Source organism: Rhinoraja longicauda, chromosome 16 (assembly GCF_053455715.1).
Source record: "Rhinoraja longicauda isolate Sanriku21f chromosome 16, sRhiLon1.1, whole genome shotgun sequence".
NCBI classification, from domain to species: domain Eukaryota; kingdom Metazoa; phylum Chordata; class Chondrichthyes; order Rajiformes; family Arhynchobatidae; genus Rhinoraja; species Rhinoraja longicauda.
The window spans coordinates 45588567-45600830 of NC_135968.1; the positions used below are offsets into that span (position 1 = coordinate 45588567).

Here is a 12264-nt window from a genome sequence, read left to right on the forward strand (position 1 = left end):
AGATAGACACAAAAAGCTGGAGTAACTCAGTGGGGCAGGCAGCATCTCTGGAGAGAAGGAATGAGTAGCGTTTTGGATCGAGACCCTTCTTGTACACACATAAAAAACAAACAATAATAGTGCAAAAATACTTCTGTTATTTACAGATTCTATACATTCTCCTAATCTGCTTGCTAATGACTGTCCTGTGAAATGAGAGACACCATTACACTGTTGCATCTTGGATTCAATCTTGGGCCATCTCCCATCCACATGCCCCAGTAACATGGACATCAACGAGAGATATGGGTGGAGTTGACCTCGGGTTGCCAACTGTCCCGTGTTAGCCGGGACATTTTGGGCTAAATTGGTTTGTCCCGTACGGGTCCGCCCTTGTCCCGTATTAGGCCCGGGGGATGCTGTAGGCCCGGATGCTGTAGGCCCGGACACTGTAGGCCCGGATGCTGTAGGCCCCGACACTGTAGGCCCGGACAGTTTAGGTCCCGACACTCTAGGTTTTTGACATTTTAGGTTCCGAGGCCCAGGCACTGCCTAATGGAGGTTGCGTAGCAACCAGCCTCCCGGCCCTGGCGGCCGCAATCGGTGGAGTGTGGGCAAGTGGCCGCTGGCTGGGTGAGGTCATGTGGGGCGCGGGGCGGTGACGTCACCTTTTGTCCCTTATTTGGGAGTGAGAATGTTGGCAAACCTAGGTGGAGTTGACCTGACACCTGACATGTTGTTTTATTTTCAGTGAACATTTGACCTATCACAACTGGTAACCCGGGGTGACCAGGGCATAGTAGGTGGAAGTGCTGCTTGGAGCAGTTGCGGGAGGCGGGAGACAGTGAGCATCGCCTGGCCCACTCCAGCTGACAGGGGAACAAAGGTGGAGTTGGATCTTGTGTGGGAAGGAACTGCAGATGCAGGTTTACACCAAAGATAGACACAAATTGCTGGAGTAACGCAACGGGCCAGGCAGCATCTCTGGAGAGAAGGAATGGGTGACGATTCCTGTTGATTCGTTCGGCTGCAGGTTGCCAATAGTCTCCGCCCTTGCCAACAATTGTCAAGGTGGGTCCTGTTCTGTCCTGTTTTCCTGCATTGACACAAAATGCTGGAGTAACTCAGCAGGACAGGCATCATCTCTGGCGAGAAGGAATAGATGATGTTTCGGGTCAAGACCCATCTCCAGATTCTCAGACTCTCACCCATTCCTTCTATCCAGAGATGCTGCCTGTGCCGCTGAGTTACTCCAGCATTTTGTATCTATCTTCGGTTTAAACCAGCATCTGCACTTCCTTCCCCACGCTGTTTTCCTGTACGTTTTCTTTTTTCAGGTAGACTGGGAATTTTACTTTTATTCTATCCCAGGGATGGGTGAAGTCACAAGCTCTGGTCTGACGGTGTGAGCAGGAGCTGCCTGGCTCGGTCTGGACTGACTTCCCCTCTCTGCTTTGGCACCATCTTTGCCCCCATCCTCTTCTTCTGTTACTTGCTCCTGTGCGAAGATGAGGGGCAAAAAATTCCATGGACAGTTCTCGCATACACGTTATTACTGGTGTCAGGAACAGCACCAAAACACTAAGATACATGGTACATGGATAGGACAGGTTTGGAGGGATATGGACCAAGCGCAGGTAAGTGGGACTAGTGTAGCTGGGACATTGTTGTCCGGTGTGGGCGAGTTGGGCCGAAGGGCCTGTTTCCACACTGTATCCACGCACGGTGGCGCAGCGGTAGAGTTGCTGCCTTATAGCAAATGCAGCGCCGGAGACTCAGGTTCGATCCTGAGTACGGGCGCTGTCTGTACGGAGTTTGTACGTTCTCCCCGTGACCTGCGTGGGTTTTCTCCGAGATCTTCGGTTTCCTCCCACACTCCAAAGACGTGCAGGTATGTAGGTTAATTGGCTGGGCAAATGTAAAAATTGTCCATAGTGGGTGTAGGATAGTGTTCATGTGTGGGGATCGCTGGGCAGCGCGGACCCGGTGGGCCGAAGGGCCTGTTTCTGCGCTGTATCTCTAAATCTAAAAATCTAAACAAAATCTAAAATGTATCACTCTATGACTCTATGAACTGAGATTACGACAATGCAATCATAATAATGACAGCGCTTGGAGTCGTACAGCACAGAAGCAGGCTCTTTGGCCCAACTTGCCCATGCCGGCGGGACGTGGACTTACCATCTGAGCCTGTGATTCCTTGCCTGGATCGACGCTCCAACCGCGGCCTGCGGAATTTAACATCACGGAGCTCGCAGTCTCGGGTTGAGACCGAGGTCGGGAAGCTCCAAAAGCCGCACGACGTCGACTGGTCCCGACCCGGGGTAGATCGCCCGGCACGGGGGAGCTGAGATTCCCCCCCGATGCAGGAGCTGGATCACCCCGACGAGGAAGGCCCACCGCCGGCTACGGGAGTCAAGATCGTCCCGTCAACGGAAGGTTAGAGGCCCCCGACCGCTGGAGGACAAAGAAGGGAGAGATTGAACTGTTTTTCACCTTCCATCACAGTGAGGAATGTGGAGGGGTCACTGTGGTGGATGTTCATGTTAAAATGTATTTTGTGTGTCCTGTTGCTTTTTATTGGTATGTCTGTACGGCAAATTAAGTTCCTCGTATGTTGCAAAACATACTTGGCTAATAAAGCAATATTGTGGTCGTGATTGTGATTGTGACAAGCCAATAATTCACAACCAACAATGTTACTAATTGATCTAAGTTGTAGTCTTCTGAGGATATGTTGCTGTTGGGAACATTCCCAAAAGGCATTTTTAATGAGAATGCTGCTTACAATTGACTCTGCATTAAATTTAATGAATGTAAAGGGCCATTGTTTTTCAGTGGACAGGTTTTTACATAATCAGGAAAATTGGTGAACTGGCATAGGTATTTTTGGCCCTAAAATGATCCCGTATCTTGTTAATTTAAACAACAATAGCGGAATTGTTCAACTATCATGATAATCAGGTTTTTTTCTAAATTAGTTTTCATTATAAATGAAGATCCCTGAAAGACTAAATTTATGTATTCATCGTTCACGTCATTTTTAACTTTGCATTTCTTTCATTGGAGATTTATCATCTGGTTTTCAGTAAATTTCAACAGGATGTTTATTTGTTTGTGTTTGTTCAGAAGTAATGCCCACTGGCTTAATGGGAACGATGAGATATTTTTCCTGTCCTAACAGATTCGGCTATTTTACCTTCAGTGATAATTGCGAATTAAAGTTCGGTCTACGGCATCCTTTTTTATAGGATAATGCAAAGTAGAATATTTGCTGGATGTAATTGGGAGACGAAAAACTTTAATCAGCAGAAATTAATTACTCATGAATTCGTGTGTAGGTGTGTAGAACAATTAATTTCATGGAAAATGCCACAGTGCGAAAAGCAGTTTTCACGTTTCTATGTTTTTAAATCCCATTTCTGTAAACTCTCCTCGGACAACTATTACACTGGCAGATTGCAATCCATCAACCAGATTTTGCAAAGAATCCCTTAAAATCAAACCTTTGATTGTTTTGGCCAGAAGTAGCGGGGGAGTGCCAGAAGTTGGAAGGTCTTTGTCAGCTGCAGTCTCACTTGCAAGAGAATCAAGTCTGCTTTTGTTGCGTTGAAAGGCCTTTATACCTTTTTGTTTCATTTCAATGCCTTAATGGGCATGATTTTTGTTTTTGTAATTGCCTAATTGACGCTGGCTAAACACAGAAGTGTTTGTTCCACCAAGGGTCGTGTTTAAAGCAGAATTTCTGGGGAAAGAAATGGATGAAAAGAGCCAATTTTGTACCTTGCGATTGGAATTTAAGCAGAAATAATGACGTCTCGGAGCCAAAACATACTTTGCACAAAAGCGAATGGACTTTTAAAATATGTTTACCTTCTTCTAGTGAAGTGGATACAGTGCAGTTAGCCTGATTGCTCATAACAGTGAATAAAGGGAACATTGTCAATTATGTCTTTAAATGCTTAGATTATGGATATTGTAGAAAGAAATGCTTAGATTATGGATATTGATTATGGTTATTTTTCGAACTAGTATTCACAAATGAATGGGAACCTCAGATAGACAGAGGTTGGAGTTAGTCAGGGGAGTGGAGACTTTGAGGCGGTTAATGTCACGCCGGCAGTTGGAGATGAAAAGTTCTAGTGAGGGTAGTTGGCCAAACGGGGGGGGGGTCCAAGAGGAGGGGGTCCGTTGGAGACGGGAGAAAGGGTCATCAGTGGGGGGTGAGGACTCCTTCCCATGGAAAAAGGCTCGGAGGCGGAGGCGGCGGAAGAAGAGCTCCACGTCATGGCGGACGTGGAACTCGTTGATGTGGGGGCGGAGGGGAACAAAGGTGAGGCCTCTGCTGAGGACAGACAGTTCGGTGTCTGAATGGGGGAGGTCAGGGGGGATGGTGAACACCCGGCAATGGTGGGGGTTGGGGTCGGATGGAGGCAGGGGGGCAGGTGGAGGTGGAGGGGATGTATGGTGAGGGGGTGGTGGGTTAGCAGGGCAGAGGGGGGCATGAGGACCGATGTGGGGAGTAGTTAAGGTCGCCTGGCTAGAGGGGGAAGGGGGAGACTCAGTGGAACCCCTGCTGCGGTTCCCTTGGGGGGGGGAAAGGGATAGAGAGGGGGAGCAGGGACTACCTGAAGTTAGAGAAGTCAATGTTCATACCACTGGGGTGTAAACTACCCAAGCGAAATATGAGGTGCTGTTCCTCTAATTTCCGATGGGCCTCACGCTGACAATGGAGGAGGCCCAGGACAGAAAAGTCAGATTGGGAATGGGAGGGGGAGTTGAAGTGCTGAGCCACTGGGAGATCAGGTTGGTTAAGACGGACTGAGCGGAGGTATTCTGCGAGACGATCACCAAGCCTGTGCTTGGTCTTGCCGAATAGGATGGGTTTATTTTCCTGGAGCGAAGTAAATTGAAGAGTGACCTGAGATACGTATGTAAAATGAAGAAGCAGAGTTCCGGTGGATAATCTTTCTCCCAGGATAAAGGCATCAAAAAAAGAGGGCATTGGTTTAACATGAGAGGAACGATTCTTTTTAAGAGGATCTGAGGGGGGAGTTTTTACATAGAATGTGGTTTAGTTTAGTTTAGAGATACTGCGCGGAAACAGGCCCTTCGGCCCATCGAGTCCGCACCGACCAGCGATCCCCGCACATTAACACTATCCTATACAGGTGTTCCCCGGCTTACGATGCTTCGACTTGCGATAGTTCGACTTTGCGATGGTGTAGGCCCGGACACTGTAACCCGGGGGCCGTTGTAGTCCCGGACAGTGTAAGCCCGGGCACAGCTTAATGGAGGTTGTGTAGCAACCTGCCTCCCGGCCCAGGCGGCCGCCTTTGGTGGAGCGGGAGCACGTGGCAGCTGGCTGGGCTGGGTGAGGTCATGTGGGGCGCGGAGCAGTGACGTCACCCTTTGTCCCTTATTTGGGAGTGAGGAAGTTGGCAACCCTAGAGCTAGGCGTCCAGAGTGCAAGTAGGGTGTGCGGCCAGAGCTGTGGGTCTGGTGTTCTTCTAGATCTGGGATTTAACTTGAGGGATGGGTGCATGTCTGAAGCTAAGGTTGTGAGGGGGGGGGGAGGGGGAGGGAGTGGGGAGGGGAGGGGAGAGGGGGGAGGGTGAGAGGAGAGGGGAGAGGGGAGGGGAGGGGCGAGTGGGGGAGGAGAGGGTGCTGCACCAATGCAGGAGAGGTTTGGGCCCAATGGATCCACTTGGTCTCGTGTATTATATTATTGAGTAATATGTTCCAGGGTACGTGTGCTACAGATGAGATGGAGGTGGGGGTTAAAGGGGGAGGGGGTGTTGATTTATTGATCAAGTAGCATGTCATGGCAGTAGTCTGATCAGTTCAGTCAGTTTACTTTATTGTCACGTGTACCGAGGTACAGTGAAAAGCTTTTTATTGCGTGCTTACCAGTCAGCAGAAAGACAATACATTATTACAATCGATCCATTTACAGTGTTGATCATACAGTGAATGACATTCTGTCCAGGGCCTCCTCCAGAGTGAGGCCCAGCACTAATTGGAGGAACAGCACCTCATATTTCGCTTGGGAAGTTTACACCCCAGCGGTATGAACATTGACTTCTCCAATTTCAGGTAGTCCCTGTTTCCCCTCTCTATCCCCTCCCCCTTCCCAGTTCTCCCACCCGTCTTCCTGTCTCCGACTACATCCTATCATTGTCCAGCCCCCTCTCCCTGACATCAGTCTGAAGAAGGGTCTCGGCCCGAAACGTCACCCATTCCTTCTCTCCCGAGATGCTGCCTGACCCGCTGAGTTATTCCAGCATTTTGTGTCTACCTTCGATATGACATTACTGATGGTTTGTCTCAAAGAGGGAAAATAAATAAAAGGGCAAACTGAAACTGCAAGATATGGTTCGGAAGGAACTGCAGATGTTGGTTTAAACCAAAAATAGATACTTCTGTAAACACAGTGTGATCATCATCATCATCATTGGCGGTCACTCGAAGCGAGTATGACTGTCCTCTCCAGGGACCAGGGGTGGAGTGTTGCCGGGGCTCACGGGGGTGCCACTCCAGCAGCTCGAAAACCCCCCAAAATAAACAGCGGGGAATATTAACTAGCGGGGAATTAAACAGCAGCCGCTCCGGCACCAGTGACAGCTCCGGCACCTAAAACATTAGCACTGCAACACTGCCGACGACACCTGTGCGTGACTTTGTTTAACGTGGGGAGACTGGTGCACAGACAGCCACCACACGGTCCTTGACAGATCTGGGTCAGGATCCAGTGGCATGGAGTCCAAGACGAACGGGGACCCTTTTCTGCTGCAGCCTTCATCCATCCGCCTTCCCAGCCGTTGTGACGCTCCACTGAAGTCAGCCGTCACCCTCCGCCTGTTCCACCGTTGAGGTCTTGGTTGGATTGCTCTTTGTCAGGGACCTCCCCCTCGACCTTACCGCCATGGGTGACCCTACCAGGAGCGTAGCTCCAGATGGCATCGCACTCAGGATCTCAGGACCACACAAGCTTCTCCACCACCACAAGGTGACAATCCACGGAGAAGTGTGATACCAGCACAGGTTTGACACAAACCTCATGATGCTCCAGTATCTTCAATTATTAACAACATCCCAAAGAGACAGTCAAAATGTTTTTGAATGCATCTGCTAACATTGGAATTGTGGCCACTAAGTTATGCACAGCAAGCCACCATATACAGCAATGCAATAAGAACTGAATTCTGTAAAACTCTAATCCCTGTGTCCATTGCACTTTGGCAGGTTTTCAGTACTATTAGATGTTACTCCAATAAATACCAAACATGCACTTGTATTTCACATTCTTGTATTGTTATCGGGCCTTGCAACATGGAAACAGCCCCTACGGTCCAACTTGCCCACGCTGACCAAGATCCCCATCTACGCTCGTCCCACCTGCCCGCGTTTGGCCCATATCAATTTGAAGCATTGCTTTCCACATACATGTCCAAATGTCTTTAAAATGTTGTTATAGTAATTTGAGGAAGGACATCCTTGGCAGTGCAGCATAGGTTCACCAGGTTAATCCCCGGGATGGAGGGACTGTCATATGAGAAAAGATTGGAAAGACTGGGCTTGTATTCACTGGAGTTTAGAAGGATGAGAGAGTATCTTGTAGAGACGTATAAAATTAGGAAAGGTTTGGACAAGCTAGATGCAGGGTGAAAAAGTCTCTGGGTGAAAAAGTTTTTTCTCAGCTCAGTTTTAAATAGCCTCCCCTTTATTCTTAGACTGTGGCCCCTGGTTCTGGAATCCCCCAACATTGGGAACATTTTTCCTGCTTCTAGCTTGTCCAGTCCTTTTATAATTTTATACGTCTCTATAAGATCCCCTCTCATCCTTCTAAACTCCAGCCAATGTGTCAAAGCCTTCATAACAACCCGTTCGTGGCGGCGCCTAACGGCAGCGGCTGACTAGCAGTCTGTCCGTCTTTTTTTTGTTGTGTGTCGGTGTTGGGATGGTTTTTATATATTTTTTTGGTTGTGTATGTGTGGGAGGGGGTGGTGGTGGGGGTGGGGGGGGGGGAACTTTTCTCTTCCTCACGGCGCGGGGTGCGGCTCGGCTGCGGGGCCTAACATCGCCCGCTGCGCCTCGGCCGCTGGACTTTACATCCCGGTGCGGCTTGGCCGCTGGACTTTACATCACCCGGAGCGGCTTGGCCGCTGGACTTTACATCCCGGTGCGGCTTGGCCGCTGGACTTTACATCCCGGTGCGGCTTGGCCGCTGGACTTAACAGTGCCCGGTGCAGCTCGGCTGCGGGGCTTAACATCGCCCGGTGCAACTCGGCTGCGGGGCTTAACATCGCCCGGTGCAGCTCGACTGCGGGGCTTTTCATCGCTGGTGCGGCTGGACTGCGGACTTGACATCGCCCGGTGCGGCTCGACCACGGGACTTAGCTGCGCAAGGCTTGGTCGCGGGCCTTTCATCGCCCGGTTCGGCCGCGGGACGTTTCAGCGCCCGGTGCGGGGACTGTGCGGGTCGGTCGGGGACGAGCTGTCTGTCCGTGGGCGTGGGGAAGAGAGTGGAAGTTTTGTTGCCTCCATCACAGTGAGGGGGTGTTTGGAGTCACTGTGATGGACGTTTGTGTTGGGGTCATGTGTCTTGTGTTCTTTTTTTTTTCTATGACTGCTATGTAGTTTCGTTCGGTACTTCGGTACCGAACGACAAATAAAGCTCTGTTATACCTGTTATACCTGTTATCTACCTGTGTGGCGACTTTCAAGGGACTGTGTACCTGCTTTCCGAGATCCAGCTTGCTCTATAACACTATCCAGGGCCCTGCCATTCACTGTGAAGGTTTGACTTTCCAAAAATCTACAGGCCCACAAGTGGGAAGATAAACCAGGGCAGGATCTTCACAGTGAATAGCAGAAGGGCAGCTGATCAAGATCTGGTGTATTTTTTGATAACCTTCTTCACTATGAACGATGCCACCCTCTTTAGTGTCATCCGCGAATTTACTAATCACGTCTTGTGCGTTCTCATCCAAATTGTTGATCTTCCAGTTTCTCATCATTTTAACTCCCCTTTCCCATTCCCATACTGACCTTTCTGGCCTGGCTCCCCTACCTGCCCAGTAGCTTGTTCAGTATCAGCAGGATATCCTTTTAAATGGCGGAAGCAGTAAAGTTCAAGATTTCAAGATTCAAGATCAATTTATTGTCCCAATTAAGGTACAGTGAAATTTGAGTTACCATACAGCCACACTAAGTGAAAAGCAACAAGACACACAGCCACATAAAATAAAATTTAACATAAACATCCACCACAGCGGATTCCACATTCCTCACTGTGATGGAAGGTAATAAAGTCCAACCATCTTCCTCTTTGTTACTCCAAATTTGCACATAACTTGTTTCATGGTGGTTGTAGTTTGAAGCTGTGTGTTCCAGTTTATGTTGGTACTGATAGAAATGGATGTTACATGAACTCTGTCAACATAAGGTTCGTGCCTGATGCTTGGAAGATATCGGATGCTTTATTGTGTGTGCATCGTCTCCAGAAGTTTAGTTTAATTTAGAGATAGTTTAGTTTAGAGATACCGTGCGGGAACAGGACCTTCGATCCACCGGGTCCACACTGACCAGCGATCCCCGCACACTAGCAATACAATACAATACAATACAATACAATACAATATATGCCTTCCATCACAGTGCCTGGAGGAGTCACTGTGATGGATGTTTGTGTTAAAATTGTGTGACTTGTGTCTTTTACTCTGTACTGTAGTGACTGCGTGGCAAATGATTTTCGTTCAATTAATTTTGAGTGACAATAAAGGCAATAAAATAAATAAATATATCTTTATTGTCATTGTACAGGGGTACAACAAGATTGGGACACACTGGGGACAATATCCTACACACTGGGGACAATTTACAATTTTACGGGTCATGGTGAGAACGTACCAACTCTGTACAGACAGCATCCGTAGTCAGGATCGAACCCGGCTCTCTGGTGCTGTAAGGGTCTTTAACAATAGTTAAAGAGAGAGAGAGAGAGAGAGACACAGAGAAAAGGAAGGGTAAGGTGAGAAAACAAGACATCAAAGGGGAACAGAGACAGACACAGAATGCTGGAGTAACTCAGCGGGTCAGGCAGCATCTCTGGAGAGAAGGAATGGGTGACGTTTCGGGTCGAGACCCTTCCTCAGACTGATGTGAGGGGAGGAGGCGGGCAAATGATAGTATGTAGTAGGTGACAGGAAGACTGGAGGGAGAACTGGGAAAGGGGAGGGGATAGAAAGGGAAAGCAGAGACTATCTGAAGTTAGAGAAGTCAATGTTCATACCGCTGGGGTGTAAACTACCCAAGCGAAATATGAGGTGCTGTTCCTCCAATTTCACAACAGACATGATTTTACCTCCCCCCCCCAAAAAAATAGCCAATGTGACTTACTCTGGGTAACATTGAAATTGGATCATGTAGCAATGGGTAAAACAGTGCTATACAGTCCAGTCCAACAAGAGTGCTTATTTTCCAGCAACCCCTTAGTTCCTGCGTTTGCCTCTTTCTGAAGGCCTGTTACCCCCAAGTATTTGCTGACTGGGCAGTTTTATTTCTGCATACAATTTGAACATTCGTTATTGAAGTAAATTATTCTGAGTAATTTCTAACCCAGGACCATAGACAATAGACAATAGGGGCAGGAGGAGGCCATTCGGCCCTTCGAGCCTGTATGCACCGCCATTCAATGTGATCATGGCTGATGATTCTCAATCAGTACCCCGTTCCTGCCTTCTCCCCATACCCCCTGACTCCGCTATCCTTAAGAGCTCTATCCAGCTCTCTCTTGAATGCATTCAGAGAATTGGCCTCCACTGCCTTTTGAGGCAGAGAATTCCACAGATTCACAACTCTCTGACTGAAAAAGGACCAGACGCAACACAGATTTCCTGAAGCTATCTGCAATGCATTCACAACAAAAACATAATGTGCGCAAATTTCCTGACACCAAACACTATTGGCATTGACACAGTGGATGGAGCTAGCTGCTAAACAGTGCACTCATAGAGAGAGGGGAGACTTTCTGCCCACTCCAATGCAGGTGTGGAAATCCTGATAACTTTCTGCCAAGGACAGATTTATGGGGTATGTTTTGCAAATTGACCAACAAGAAACCTCCTGTTCCAGGGCGGCACATGTGTCTTATTCTGTAGCAGCACACAGTAGTAAAAAAATACGCTTTATTCCGTGCATCTGTGCAAATGGACTGCAGCAGCTAAGTTCATTGAAACACTGCTTTTTTTTTTGTTTTGCTGGTGTGCCAGTAAAACAAGACTGGCGTACTTGTTTCCTGATTCACAAGGCTTTCCTTGGCGTCCTGACCCCCCCTCTCACCCTCCCCTCCTCCCCACATCACGTTTTCTTTCTTCGCTCAAAGACTGTCAGGAGAGAATGGTTGGCAACTCTTAGCAGAGAGTGGAGGTTGCAGTCTTGAGCAAACTGTTGAATCGAGGCATTGTGTTCTTGAGATAGCACACATATTTCACTGAACAGTGGGGGGGGGGGTGGGCTTAAAAAGGCACCTTGTGTGCGACTGTTGGCTGATAGTTGGAGGCAAGGAGAATATGAACAAGGTCTAGGCAACCCGGCCGGTGCAAATCACTATTGAGAGCCCCTCGCAAGTGGAGTTAGCTCAGACATTCCGAAGCCCTGACACAGCCCAGGCAACTCTGCTTCACAGCTTATCTGAGGTTAGCCCTGGTATTTCACATGCTGAATCTGCCACTGAACTTTCACTCACTGGATGGCTACACAATGGCTCCACAGCACCGTCTGCACCGAGCAGAGCAGTCACCGCTGGACAGAGGCTGGACAAGCCTGGGCACACAGCTGGAAGGTAAGGCTACTGCACCACGCTGCTGAACGGATCAAGGGGTGTATCAGATCTCTGGGGATGCATGCAACTTGGTAATAATGTTCTTGGGTTCTGGGCTTTTGCTTTACTGATTGTCGTCGCTGATTGAGCAGGGTGCTAAACTGCAAGATCATGCAATCTGGATATATAGCACAATAGAACATCTGAATTTATTTTTAAAAAGTCGAAAACACTACTTCGACTTAAACACTACTTAAACAATATTGCTGACTGAGGAAAAAATGCAGACTTGCATTGCGAGTACCAAATGTTAGAATCCAAATGCCACGGCTCCAATTCCTCTGAATGTTGTCACATAGTTATCCGTGTACTTCCTTCACCACAGACACTAAGCTTTTTACATCAATGCTTGCATGATGTGAGGGTAGAGGTGGGGGGGAGAGAGACTATTTATTTGCCAC

At 48.4% G+C, this 12264-nt stretch overlaps 1 protein-coding gene across 3 annotated transcripts in view; it reads left to right on the top strand.

Moving 5' to 3' along the window:
• The first annotated feature begins 11580 nt into the window (after positions 1 to 11580).
• plce1 (phospholipase C, epsilon 1) overlaps positions 11581 to 12264 on the top strand; it is a 428705-nt gene continuing 428021 nt past the window's right edge. For all 3 annotated transcript variants that reach the window (XM_078413731.1, XM_078413732.1, XM_078413733.1), the window contains exon 1: positions 11581 to 11824. The gene's annotated coding sequence lies outside the window, so the exon portion shown is untranslated. The remainder of the gene's footprint in view (positions 11825 to 12264) is intronic.